General features: G+C 44.8%; 1 pseudogene; it reads left to right on the forward strand.

Moving 5' to 3' along the window:
* Positions 1–5,645, forward strand: part of LOC119300429 — a 35,058-nt pseudogene extending 29,413 nt beyond the window's left edge.
* The last annotated feature ends 7,664 nt before the right edge of the window (positions 5,646–13,309 follow it).

Here is a 13,309-nt window from a genome sequence, read left to right on the forward strand (position 1 = left end):
TTTTCAAACTTTTCTTTCATAGACATGTTTGGCACATGTGGGTCACCATGTACAAGAAAATTTGGGTGATTTGGAGGTGGTGGAAAAATTCACCTTTTTTCAAAAACTGGCTTAAGACAAAATGGTCCCTCCGGAATGCCGGCATTTTTTCGACCACCTCCAAATAACCTCAATTTTGGCACACATAATCTCTTCCACAAACAAAACTAGGTTTCCAAGTTTTTGTATTTTCTTAAATTTTTTTGAATTTATAATGCCCTCTATACTGACTGCTAAAAACATCAGTCTATGCCTCAAGGGGGCATTGTAAAATAATATTTTTCAAAATTTTCTTTCATAGACATGTTTGGCACATGTGGGTCACCATGTACAAGATAATTTGGGACCTGCATGCAAGAGTCGGGGACCTGCATGCAAGAGTCGGGGACCTGCATGTGAATAGTGATTCATCAAGGCCTTGACAGCTACTGGCACAGCGGCTGCCGCCCGATTTGCATGCAGCGAAGATGAACGTGCATGGAGGTTTCTCAAAGATTTCCAAGCACACACCAGTGGGCCCCGCTTATTTAAAAAACACGTCAGTCATTATTGCTCTGTAAATGAAGAATATGCATGACAACCATAGTAAGGGTGAAGAATCATATTCATCCTATAATGAGGACCAACGCTTGCTAAAATCACCTCGATGAAGGTATTTAAGCAGGTAAAGGAGCTGGTCGAGGGGCGAGGTGGGACTATTTTTAGTTAGACGAGAACAACGCGCGAGATCGTACGCGACGTGGGCCGTCCGGAGCTGCAACCTCGGATGGGCCGGTGTTTGGGTCGACGTAGGAAAACGGCATGCCATGCATGCATGGCGTCGGTAGTCTCGCTTAAACGATGGACACGCACCGAGCTAGCCATGCAGACCGTGGGATCGCGCGGAGATCCGTCTGGCGGCTGTGTGTGCGTGCAGAAATACATCACAATAATTATTCTACTCGACAATAACAAGTGCTCCATGCTAGCCCTTATTCCTGTTCGAAATACATCATCATTCTTAAAGTTGGACATCAAATGATACACACAGAAAATGGAAACGAAAGATGTCGAACTAATACAGTAACATGGAAGTACAATGGCACTTCACTAAATTACTGTCACGATGAAATAGAATGTAAAGACCACGTCACACAAAGCTGAATGGCACACGACGTTCTCTGGCTCATCGTCGGTTCATGCTGTATGTAGATATCACAGTTCAGCCTCGAGATCCTACACATAAGAATACAATAAATCACATGGACATCAATTATGAGTAAAACACATGCAAAAAATAAATATGAACATATTTCGTACCTCTAGCAATTTAGCGCATTTACGTCGATTGTGACCTGGTTTCTTGCAATAGCCACAGATATTCTGTGATCTTGACTTCTTTGTCTTTGCCTGCAGCCTTTTCTTCGGTGCACCTCATCCTGGCACATGCACGGGATCCAGAACCTTATCAACTTTCTCCGAGTGCGGCATCAACGGGCCAAACCTAATGCTATTATGCTGAGCATTAGTTGACTCCTTGCTGTCAGCTTGTTCAAAACTTGATTGCTTGCCATGATGTTGTGCTTGCAAAAGCATCTTTAGACGGTGATAGTCCTCATTAGAGTGGCATGCCTTGAAACTTGCGGCGTGACTACAATTCCGCAACTCGCGATACATCTGCAGGCTTACCGAATAGTCATACATCTGGTTTTTTCTGGTAGGTGCGTATGCACATTTTGCATTCATAGTCCACCTAGTGGGAACGCAACAACCGGGAAGAATTGTTTGTTTTAAAATCCCTAATATGTAAAAAATGTGGGAACATGGTGTGCCTGCGCATTCCAGCTTACGGCAAGAACAACTCACCCTGTGCAAAAGACCTCCTTGCTCTTCAGTGCGCACTCCAAACTTTTTATCCATTCTTTCCTGCTTGGACACAACATAAGTGGAATCTTCTGATCCATCTAGTATCTCTCTGATCTGACATTTGCTGACAGCATCTATGCTCCATAAGACCATCTAAAAGACACTAGGTGTGAAAACTATTGCGGCGTGTTTCTCAAGCGACGAAGCATTTTCCTCTGTAAATGGAACGGACTGCAAGGCTTCGACGTCATGGAGAGCTTCGTTAATCCGTCGCGACGCAAGGCAACGCTCATAGTGCTCTAGCATTTCAAACAACGACATCTTACCCTCAAGATGCGTATGTAGCACAGAGTTCAAGCTCTCACTCCTCTGATTGCTGCTCAATCCTAGGAAACAACGCCCCTCAATATATGGAGCACACCACAACTTTCTCATCTGATACATCTGATGCAGCCAAGACTCCTCACTGGTTACTTTATTCTATTGTAAGAATTGTATCCATTTTATCTCATGCTCTTCAATGGAAGAAGTATCATAAATGAAAGATCTGAATTCCTCCTTTACGTCGTCATCATGCAGATGGCGTACAATGTTCTGCTGAATGTGCCATATACATAGTCTATGGTTTGAGTCTGGCCAGACCACCCTTATTGCTCTCTGCATTGCAAGGTCCCCATCTGTGATCACAGATATCGGATGCTTCTATGCCATGCAATCAGAAAAGGTCCGCAACATCCACTCGTATGTCTGGCTTATTTCATGAGAAATTATACCACAGCCAAAAATAACAGTGCTGCGGTGGTGACTCAACCCGACAAACGGCGCGAATGGAAGATTGTATTTGTTGGTTCTGTATGTGCTATCGAAAACAATGACTTCTCCGAAAGCCTCGTAGTCAAGTCGCGATTGACTATCAGCCCAGAACAGTCCCTTCAGATGGACATGCTCGTCTACCAAGTACTTGAAGAAAAAATCCACATCTCGCTCTCGCCTCGCCATCATGTGCATGATCACCATATTAGCATCACCAGCACTGATTGTCTCCTGCTTATTAGCATGGCAGAAATTATAAATGTCCCTTTTTATGCATCCAACCTTATCAAATCCACCGTATTGAAAGCACAAAATATCCATAATACGGTATTTGCGGATCCCACATTTTTCCATGTCCGCGATGTCCGCTTTCTGCTCATCGCTAATTCGTCTGTGCGAACGCAGCAGACAAGAAAGATCCCGTGGGGCTAGAGGATGGCTGTGCTCATCGATGAAATCCTTGACAAACCACCGACCGGTTTCCTCCTGTCTCGTAATGACCAATTTAGCATTACACCCAACACGAGTTAAACTTCATGGCCTCCTCTTTCTATCTTCCATCTTTCTTTTCATGTGCTTCTCTTCGCGAAACCCTTGACGACTACACACAATTTTCCTTAAAATTATGTATTTGTTCGATCCATCCCACTCAACGTAGCTTTTCCTCACACTAAAACCTTTTTCAAGAGCATATTTGTTGTAGAATTCATAGCCTTCAGTCTCACTATCAAACATCTTGCTGACAACATTTAGATACTCGAACATACTCTCATCACTTGCATACGCCATGTCTTCCTGCATATGACATGTGAGGGAAACCAATCATCAACATCTTTCTGTTTATCAATGTTGCAGGTGTAAAATAGCTGATAGGCAAAGACAAGTGCATGGAAAAGACTTTTCTCGTTTGACATGTGAGGGAAACCAATCATCAACGTCCAACAAGTAGTATCTCATCTTCCTTTAAACTATATTTCATGCACTATGCAAACCTAAAGTGATGATGACTAATAAACTAAATTAAGTGAACTATGGAACCAGTATCTCATCTTCCTTCAGTATATCTCATCTCAAACGTCAAGTAAGTCACTTTTTTTCTGCGGTACCAAAGGAAGTAAGCAATGCCCTCAACATCTTACTTAAACAAACATGATGCGATTAGCTCAAGAGAAACTATGCCACGATGAAGCTTTCCATTCGTTGTTCTAGTCCGTACCCGGATCTTGTGGGGTTGAGGTTGTACTGCATGCACGGTGGAGGGGCGCAACGGCCAAGAGAACAAGCGGAACGCCAAGCCGAATTCATACATTAAGGATGGTACGCGCGAAGAGATGGGATCGCCCGCCGCGGTCGCCGCCGATTCAGCCGGCGCAGATCCGGCCTTCTTCTTCTTCGGTGACGGCGTGGGGGGCTGGGGTTGGTTGGGTGGAGGACGAGGACGATGAATTTATTCCTCTCGCTGGGCAGGTCGAGGACGGAGAAGGTCAGGAGCGGCGAGCGGCGATGAATAGATCGGAGGAGGATTCTGAACTGGATCGAGTAGACATGGATCTGGTCGTCAGGTGATCGGTTCAAGAAAAGATATTTCCCCCTGGACCATTATGCCCTTATCGCAATTAACATATTAAATTTAATCAATTAAAATTCCCCGCAAGATCTGACGGCTAATAAAAATCAGACGTGATCAGACATGTAAGTACTGCTAAGTACTGCGAGTACTAACCCAACCACCGTAAAACAGCTCAAACAGTAAAAATAGCACATGGATTTTGATGTGTTACTATCTTCTATACCGGTCTCTTTTGTCTATCTCAAATTAATCTAGCATAGAACCATAGGTGGAAAGATGGATGGAGGAAGCTCGAAGAATCTAAGACTAAGGTTAGGCTGTCGATCAAGGGCACCATTGTGACTATTTCTATCATGGTAAGTCACCTGACCATCACATAAAAATGCACCTACTTGTTATTTATGTTAGCTAGCTTGACTATTAATTTAGTAATTCTATACTAACTAGGACTTGTGCTCTTTTAGGCGGGCTATCTATGGTATGAATATATCTATAAGCTAGACAAAATTACGTACAACAAGTACCATCCCTACACGTCATGGATTCCTATCACGTAAGTATAAAAACAAGATGGTAGCATAACCAATATATATGACATGCAGTTGACACAGTACCTTATATTTCTTGCAGCGTGTATATTTGTCTGCGCAATTGCACCCAACAGTTGAGGGGCGCCTCTCTAGCTCTTTTCACGTGAGCATCTAAGTCTGCAGCACCCTTGCATCAGGCATTTGCCGCCCTTCCCTATTCCTTTGCTTTCTGCATTACTAAGACAGATTTTATTTGACAGTTGGCTTGGCAAGATCACGCTCGAGACTTTCATTTCTCAGTTCCACATCTGGCTCAGGTTGGAACTGAGTTGTTGATTTCAGCATATGTTAATCCTTTTTTAAGTGCTGAATGAATCCACATTTAGTCCACTGACGAGTATCCTCTAATATGTTGAAAGTTTAAGTTGATGGCTCCAGGATATGTTGACATTCTCCCACTTCATGTTTATTGTGCTCTCTCCTTTAGTTATATGTGGTCGGTTTCACTTTAACAGGTCTAGCGTACCAAATGGGCAGCCCAAATGGCTTCTATCTTTCATACCTGATTACCCAATGCTTAACTTCATGCTTACTACATCAATCTATATTTTTGTAAGTTTGTCAATCTCATGTGCACTTCATAAAACAGAATCATAAAATGCACTAATTTCGCATGTTTAAAATTGCAGCTATCATACCGAGTATTTGAGCTGACAAAAGTACTGAAGGGAGCCTTTATTCCCAATAGAGACAACAATCGCATGTGTCAAAATTTTATTTTTGGGATTGTCATTTCTTTATGTTTGTATTGTTGCTCACTTATTCTTCTGAAAATTCCAGTTCTATAGGTAAAGTTACAAATATGTTGTACAATAGTTTTCATATATGAGCTCCATCCCTCCATATCTAAGCATTTTTTAACCTATTTGTCCATGTGTTTCTAGATGAATACTTCCACTTCTCTAAGTTCCGTTTGCATAGGGATTGGAGGTAAATGCATCAGTGGTTTCTGAAACATACTGCGTCGATTGCTCCAGACTATTTTAGCTACATTTGATGCATGTGGCAAGTGGACTGGGCAAACATCCAATCCTCCACTAGAGGGAGCTAGTCTTACTTTCCACATTACAATATCACTACGTCTTCATTTCTGTTCAATAATATTACTGATAAGATTTCTACCGATTGTTTATTTTAAAACTTAATCCGTCATGTCAAAAGGAGAATTAAATTTCTAACAAGTATGATATATATTTGTTCATTCGGAGTAAGTATTATTTGGACCACGCTTGCCTTTCCAAGCCGTTTAGATCTATGAAGTTTCATTGTTGGCATATTTTTGCTTCTATCTCTCCATCAATCAACAATTAGTTAACTTAGCACATACTAACATTATGTAACAGGTAGTTTTTTTTCTTCGTGAATACGCAAATTGAGTATCATTGTATTGATAGGTAGAAAGGAGAGTTGCATCAGCTAGTGGTAACCACAAACAAGGAGGTGGCTAAGCTAGCAAAGTTTAGAAAAGAAGTACAAGCCCTGAGTAGACCGACTCCTGCCTGCATCTACTACTATTACTCCATCCATTGACCGCTATCCAGCATGCATCTAGGGTATTAAGTATAAAACAGAGTAATGCCTTAAGCAAGATGACATGATGTAGACAAAGTAAATCCAATCAATATGAATAAACCCCATCGTTTTCCCCTTGATGGCAACAATACAAATACATGTCTTTTCCCCTACTTTGTCACTGGTATATGGAGCACCGCAAGATTGAACCCATTACAAAGCACATCTCCCTTTGCAAGATAAATCAATCTAGTTGGGCAAACCAAATGGATAGATCGGAAAGAAATACAAAGCTACAACAATCATTCATAATAATGTTCAGATAAGACTCCATAAATATTCAGATCATAAATCCACAATTCATCGGATCCCAACAAATACACCACAAAACAGAATTACATAGGATAGAACTCCAAGAAGATCGAGGAGAACATGGTATTGAAGATCAAAGAGAGAGAAGAAACCACTAGCTACTAGTTATGGACCCATAGGTCTATGGTAAACTACTCACACATCATCGATAGGGCAGCAAGGTTGATGTAGAAGCCCTCCATGATCGATTCCTCCTCCGACAGAGTACCGGAAAAGGCCTCTAGATGGGATCACAGAAGAACAGAGACTGGCAGCGGTGGGAAAAGTGTTTTGGGTGGCTTTCTGTTGGTTTCCCAATATTTGAGAATTTGTAGAGGTGAAATTAGGTCAGACGAAGCCATGAGGGGCCCACAAGGCATCGGGGCGCGCCCTGTTGCGTTGTCGTCTCCTCGTCTTCCTTCTGGTCTCCTCCCAAAACTTCTAGGGTCTCTCTTGTATAGAAAAAAAATTGCCAAAAAGTTTCATAATGTTTGGACTCCGTTTGGTACTAATTTCCTAGAAAATCAAAAACAGGCAAAAACAACAACCGGCACTTGGCACTGGTTTAATATGTTAGTCTCAGAAAATGATATAAAATAGCACATAATTGAATATAAAACATTTAAAATTGATACTATAATAGCATGGAACAGTAAAAAATATAAATACGTTGGAGACATATCACTCACCGCCAAGTACTCGTCCTGCTCGAGGTCGTAGGTGCAGCAAGTTAGAGACCTCGTCATCTTCCTCCCTTCGGAGTGCATGGGGCGCGCTCTCTGCACGGCCGCAGTGCGCGCATTATGCTTCATGTCATAGAGACGGCCCTTGGCAATGTTCTCTAACACCTTTGCAGCCTCATCCTCGAACCAAGGCGTGCAAGCAAAGTGATTCTACAACAGTGCATATAGGAGTTAAATAATGACCAAGCGTCGACATAACGATCAATGCAATGACACATGCACATACGTAGAACTCACGACAGACGTGCTCAGTCCTGCTACACCCTCCTCATCCTTGGCCGCTTTGTAGTGCTCCCAGGTGAAACCTGGCGTCGCGGGCTTGTCCCTGTTCAACTGGACCAATCCAGAGAAGTGCTTCTTTAGCAGAGAGCCAAGCATGTGGTTCGGCATGCGCCCGTGCCCCTTGGTAAGACGCTTCCACTCCCTGCATAGTGAAAAGGAAAATCATATGTCAGTGTGCAAATATTAATAAGCTAAATAATTTGTATGATCTTTGCGTACTTGGCTCCTTTGGGCTCAAGGATAGGTCGAAGGTCGGCAGGCGCGGGTTCCTTCGGTGCCGAGGATGGACCACGGGTTGAGCGCTTTCTCCCGGTTATCGTTGAGGTGCCAGACCCGAGTTGTCCCCACCACCCATCTCCCCTGCCTCATCCTCAAGATCGGTAGCTAGCGAGTGGATCCGACCCCTTGACGTAATCCTCCGTCTCCTCGTCGCAAGAGGGCTCAAGGTGGTTCTCCGTGGCTGAGGGTACAGAACCAGTCGAGGACATTAATGTGATGCAACCATACTACAACAGCAAAAGATAGTCATGTTATAGAGCGTTATATCCTTAAAATTGCCATGAACTCCATTACAAAGCATTTGCACAAATTGCCATGTCCTAGATAATATTTCTGAACAAGCTATGCACTAGAAAAAGTAAGAAAAAATCCATGGCAAAAAATATAGATTATTGCCATGGCAGATTACATGTTCTCAACTAGCTGGTTTTGCCCCTTGAATACGAACTAGAAAACAAGGGATGGGAGACAATTGCACTTACCAGAGGGGGGGCATTGGCCGTGGAATGGGCCAACAAGGGATCTTGTTAGAAAATCGATGGAGGGAGCTCGTCGGAGGGACCCCAGGAGCAGTAGGCAAGAGTCGCCAGAGGAAGCTGTAGAAGAACACAGCGGGGGCAGCTTCGTCCCGCATCGACGTCTATTGCCACCACGAAGAGGCTGAGCTGCTCTAAGGACGTCGTCAAAGGTTCGCCTTGGTGGTGGTCCCCCACGCCGCCCTTGCATGAGGTCACCGAGCCGAGGTCCGCACACTTGGTCAGTCGAGCGGCTCCATCGGCCTGGTCGTGGAGCCTCCTCCAGGTGCGCGGCGGGGAGGTGATGGTGTCCTGGCTAGGAGTTCTCTCACCACGTCGTATCCCAGCCTGGTGGGCCAGGCCGAGGACCCCATGTCGGTTAACGAATGGGCTATGTTGGACTGCCCATGCTAAATAGAAGGGAAGGCTCCTGAAGTCTTGTCGTGTACTCCTAGGTATCGAAATTGTCAAGGACTTGGTCTTGTAGCACGTAGCCTACTATAATGTTATAATCCTAGACCCTCGGTATCTATATAAACCGAGGGGTAGGGCTTGTAGAAATACAACAACAATCTCAGGGTAGATCATCTATACTTTGTTCTCCATCCAAAGCAATTAACACAAGCAAGATGTACGGTTTTATCTTCTTGGAGAGTCTGAATCTAGGTAAAATCTCGTGTTTTTGTATTGTCATATCTAGATGTTTAGTTTGGGACGCCCTACCTGAGACCTGCCGGATTTAGCTCCATCAGGAGGTCATGCTCATAGGCGGCGCAGTAGTCGGCAGGGAGCAGGCCATGAGCCTGCGCCACGCTAGCGTGCCCGCTCGTCGACGCCGTCGCTGCCCATCTCCTCAGCGTCGCACATGTCCTCGACCTCGAAATCGACAGCAACGCGATGCCGCGATGGGTGGTTGAGCTCGTGGGTGGGGAAAATGAGGATAGTGATGGACAGAGAGAGTGGAAGGAGCAGCAATGCTACATCGACGGAGATCTACAGGATTTTACAGGGTGTGTTTCAGCTGTCAAATTGTGATTGGATTAAAGGGAGACTGAGCCCCACCCACCTGAAAATCAGAGGGGTCATATTTAGTTGGTTAGGAAAGAGCCTGTAGAAGTTTGTAGGGCTATGTACGTCTAGCATTTTTGGTGGAAGGGGATGTATGGTGGGGCCGTGGCTTCGTTCGCACATATGCCAATCCCAGCAAACGTTTTTGGAAAACGTTATTTCTAAACCGACGTGGCAACAAACCCCCGCTTAAGATTCGTACTTGCATCCAATGGTGGCCGGCTAGTTCGCTGGGCTCAAATAGCATTTCATTTCAGTAAGGAAATTGGAGTAGTTCAGTTTGCGCAAAAGTCAAATCAATTTCCCCTCCACCTCCACGGTCCACTTCACTCCACACAGCCTCCCGAACCCTAGCCTCGCCGCTGGAATGAGCCGGCTCTCGCCGGCGCCCGCGCTGGACGGTGGCGTCGTCCTCGAAGAGATCCTCCTCCGCATCCCTCCGAAGCCCTCCTCCCTCCCGCGCGCATCCCTCGTGTGCACGCGCTGGCGCCGCACCCTCGTCGACCCCGGTTTCCACCGCCGCTTCCGCGAGCACCACAGCCGGAATAAGCCACCGCCGCTGCTCGGCTTCTTCGACAAGGAATACCGCGCAGACGAGCCGCCTATCTTCAACCCCACGACTCAAGATGGCAATGGGGCCACGAAACCCGCGTCCCCGCGGGTTTTTACCCTATTAGAGGACGGGGATGGGCGACTTTCTATCCCCGCGGGGCTACTTGTGGGTACATTATAAAACCCGACATGTTTTGCGGGTTTAAACCCGTCGAAATACGTTTTTTTAGCCGAACCCGAAACCCAACAAAACCCGTCAAAATATGTTTTTTTTAATATGCACCGATCCATCTTGACTCAAGTGGCCCAAAGCCACAGCGCCCGAGCAGCCAAGCCCCACAGCATCGTGGCCCTGGAGTACAAACCAACCCCTCGCTCAGTCGCTGCAGTGTCGCTCGATCTTCAGGCCTCTCTCCCGCACAACACAACACCTAAACCTAAACCTAGGTTCCCCAGTTGTCGCATGCTGCTGTAATATGCTTCTATTTTTCTTTCAAGTATTGTTGTTTTCATTAATTGCTCGTGGGGACGGGTTTTCCGTGGGTTTAGAAAACCCGGCGGGTTTACGGGACGGGCAAAAATTTAATCCGGCGCACGTTGGTGAGGACAGAGACGGGTTTACGATTTTCTCGTGAGGATGGGTTTGGGCAAGCAAAACCCGGTGGGTTTCGGACCCGTTGCCATCTTGACCCACAACTGCGGGCCGGCGGGACCGCATCCCACCCGCGCGCTTCTCCGCGCCATGGAGCCTAGGCGAGGGCTGGGAGTTTCTCGGCGGCCGCCACGGCCTCATCCTCCTCATCTGCCAGGCGCGCCGCGATGCCGTCGTGTGGGATCCCCTCACCGGACACCAGCGCCGCGTCGGGTTTCCACCGGGGTGGAAGTCCGTCCAGAACGCCGCGGTGATGTGCGCCGCCGCCGGCCAAGATGGGCATGTGCACGGTGACTGCCGGTTCACCCCATTTAGATAGGCCTTGGTGCGCAGTGATTCTACGGGCACACGCCATTTTGCATGCCTCTACGAGTCAGAGTCTGGTGTGTGGGGGGATATTGTTTCAGTAATCAGTAGAGACTGCACATTCGACTTCGACTTGCATTGCGAACCCCAGCATTCTGGTTAAGAATTCATTTTGCTGGCTTATGTCTGGAGGTGCCATCCTGGAGTTTGATTTTCAAAACCAGAGCCTTGCAGTGACCCAGAAGCCAGCAGACGCTCATCCAATTTTACATGGAGCTGCCGACGACTACTGGTCCTTTTACGCGGTACGGACAGAGCATAGTGGCCTGGCCTTGCTGTTTTGTCAGAAACAGATTATGTAAGCAAGATAATCCAATTATGGGAGAGGAAATCTAACTGCGATGATGTTGTTGGATGGGAGCTGCAGAAAACCATTCAACTAGACGGGCTCTTTTCACCAGAACCAGAAATGGGGCAAAATGCGGTGTCGATGCAGGGATACGATGAGGACACTAATGCGATTATCCTATCTACCTTTTTCGGCGACTACATGCTCCAGCTTGAGTCCATGCAGTTCACAAGTCTTTTTAAAACACAAAGAAATTTCATGTCTAGCAGGACCTATTATCCCTACAGAAATTTCTACATTACAGGTAATTTTTTGTCCCTGTATTTGTATTGGTATTTCAGCATGAGAACCACTGTTTTTGAGTCTAGTCGTCGACACTGCCAGGGTTGACTCAAACCCCTCGACTAGTCGAGACTAGTTGCGACTAGTCGATTGGCCAGGCTCGACTCGTCATGAGTCGCTGCCCCAGAACGACTCGTCGACTCGAAAACCTTGATGAGAACAATTGCGCTACAACTATATTGTCAAAACATTTTATATCGAAAGTGTTATTTGATTTCCACATGTGGAGTGCTATGTATCTTGATATTAATTGTAAATTCATAATAGCTATTGGCATCTATATTATCCTACATTGGAAAAACATTACTAGTTTCATTGAACCCGAATAGTAGTGAGTATTGCCATTTGCCACTTAAGTTTCTCAAATTGAGCTTATTTTACCCATTTGGTATTAATGAAGGGAATCCTCTCCAGAATAGTAATTCTATTTGAATACATTTCCTCTGGACAGCTAAACAGTCCTAACATGTAATTCATTACTAGGTAAATGATAATTGTGGCTCTACCTTGTGCCTAGCAGTAGATGCTGTTTCATTTCCCTATTCCTACCTTTGTCATAAATGGTAGTTTTTTTGCCTTCTCATCATTTTAGCTCTTCCACGAATTTTCTTCGGTTTATTGGATTCCTTTTACCTGCAGATAGCAGAGTTGGTGGTCAAGACGGTGGAGCTGAAATGTCAATGTATTAGATGATTATTGTCCCATTAGGCATGCTAATGTGCTATGTTTGTTGAACAGATTATGTTGACTTTACTGTTTTAATAATATCAACATTCGTAAATATGGACGATTCAAATGTTTTATATAGTATTGGAGCTGAACTAGTAGTAATCATTATCAGATATCAGTTGATGATGCTGTCTTTGGACAAGTGAATGATGCTTATGATTCTACTTTGCTTTTGTTTATCCAATCTATAGTATATATTAATTGCTGTAGCTGTTCATTTCCTTATTTTGTTTATCCATAGCACACAGAGCACTATGTCGCTACTGCTTGCATCTTCTGTTAATCATCTCATCAGTTGAACTCTCTTACATACATACGTACTGTTGGGTAGTATAGATTACTTGCTTTAGCTATTCGTTTCCTCATTTTCCATTCAGGAATCAGGATATTGTTCACTTGTTATGTTGCTACAGTGTACATGACAAAGGTAAACACTTTAGAAATGTACCTAAAGTTTTAGAACTTAAAAATGTACACATGTCGGTTGCTATAGCAGAAATAGTCATGCATGAACCTCCAAATATGCATGTAAATCAGAAATGACTATGCAATATGATTCCAAGCTCAAGGCCATTGATTTGTTTCTCACAGTGAAATGTTTGTCATATTTTCCTTGCAACTAACATGACATCCCCTTATTCCAGGCTTGCACTTTGGGGAATTCAGACGCAAAGCTGCTTATGGAGCCACCTTATTGTTCTTCTGTATTGTGGCGTCTCACATGCTCGAATTAGTGACATCATAGAGATGGTTACCATAGACCTGACAATTT

The sequence above is a fragment of the Triticum dicoccoides genome, chromosome 5A (assembly GCF_002162155.2).
Source record: "Triticum dicoccoides isolate Atlit2015 ecotype Zavitan chromosome 5A, WEW_v2.0, whole genome shotgun sequence".
In the NCBI taxonomy this organism is placed as follows: Eukaryota; Viridiplantae; Streptophyta; class Magnoliopsida; order Poales; family Poaceae; genus Triticum; species Triticum dicoccoides.